Consider the following 1,491-nt stretch of genomic DNA (forward strand, 5'->3'; position numbering starts at 1 on the left):
TGTGTGTGAGATTTATTAATTTAACATTACATTTCATCTGTTATCAAATGTATATGGCTAAGGTTATTTGTGTGTCTACTGTAATGTTTTACAGGCTGAAGTGGGTAAGTGATCGCTCCTCGCATGTGCTCTGGTCTCCGGGTTTTGCGGTTCTTCGGTGTAAAGCTCAGAGTAACAAAGAACATGTTTGAGATCTGAGGCAGCAGCAGCCCTACTGAGCGCTGACGTCAAACATACACACACACACACACACACACACACACACACACAGAGAGAGAGAGAGAGAGAGAGAGTCCCTATCATATCTTGGCAGGTTTATATACTTGCAGTGTACCTGGAATGAAGACTTCAGTTCAGCTAGTCAGAAGTCAAAGGCTTCTTTCCATTGTGCTCCTTGTCAATATAATAAATGGCACCTGGTACTCGGACACGGCAGCTTCTGGCAATTAAAAACATTATAACAATAAAAGTATGCTGTATATACACTTACACATATATACATGTTATATTTTGTATATGTATAAAAAATTTAATTACATCACACACATATGTATATAACATTTAAAAATAACACACACACACACACTGTCAAGTTCCTAAAAGGACAAAAAGGAACCATAAAAGTAGCAAAAAATAATTCCATATGTCTCATGTGATCAGTGTGTGTAATCCATTTAGATATATACAAATATATGCAGTTAATATTTATATGAACATAGATTTTATAAATTTAGCATTATTCTGTTTGGTTTAGGCATGCATGTAGCCACTATGTGCATGCGTGTGTGTGTGTGTGTGTGTATGAAAGACAGGACTGAACAATAAGGGTCATGAGTTGTGTTAAAGGTCACCATCTGCATTGATTTCTGCCTGTCTCCACTTATCTGCACATGCAGCCTTTCTGCTATCTTTACATATGCAAATATACACAAGCCTGTGGACCTGCAGACACACGCTGAATGACTTCCTCCACTCGTCTGAAGACGTGACATGCGTTCAAGCCGTTCACATCACTGCTGTTTGGGTTTATGCATGAGGTTTTACACATGCAAACTGGCCTGAACAGGTTCATGTGAGTAATTAAAGGGATAGTTCACCCAACTTTGTTGTTTATCTGCTTACCTCCGGGGCATCCGAGATGTAGGTGACTTTGTTTCTTCAGTAGAACACGTATGATGATTTTTAACTCCAGCCGTTGCAGTCTATCAGTCGTATAATGCATGGCAATGGTAACAAAATCTATGAGAGTAAAAAAAACATGCACAGACAAATCCAAATTAAACCCTGCAGCTCGTGACGACACATTGATGTCCTAAGACACGAAACGATCGGTTTGTGCAAGAAACCGAACAGTATTTATATCATATTTTACCTCTAACACAGCACTATGTCCAACTGTCTTTGGGCGCGCGCAGGCATCCAGTGCGTGAGGCGCTCTGGCATAGTTTACGCAAGCGCCGGAAGTGATCTCTCGCGCGTATACGTCACTCA

The sequence above is a fragment of the Sinocyclocheilus anshuiensis genome, unplaced genomic scaffold, assembly GCF_001515605.1.
Source record: "Sinocyclocheilus anshuiensis isolate Anshui unplaced genomic scaffold, SAMN03320099.WGS_v1.1 scaffold75, whole genome shotgun sequence".
NCBI lineage: Eukaryota > Metazoa > Chordata > Actinopteri > Cypriniformes > Cyprinidae > Sinocyclocheilus > Sinocyclocheilus anshuiensis.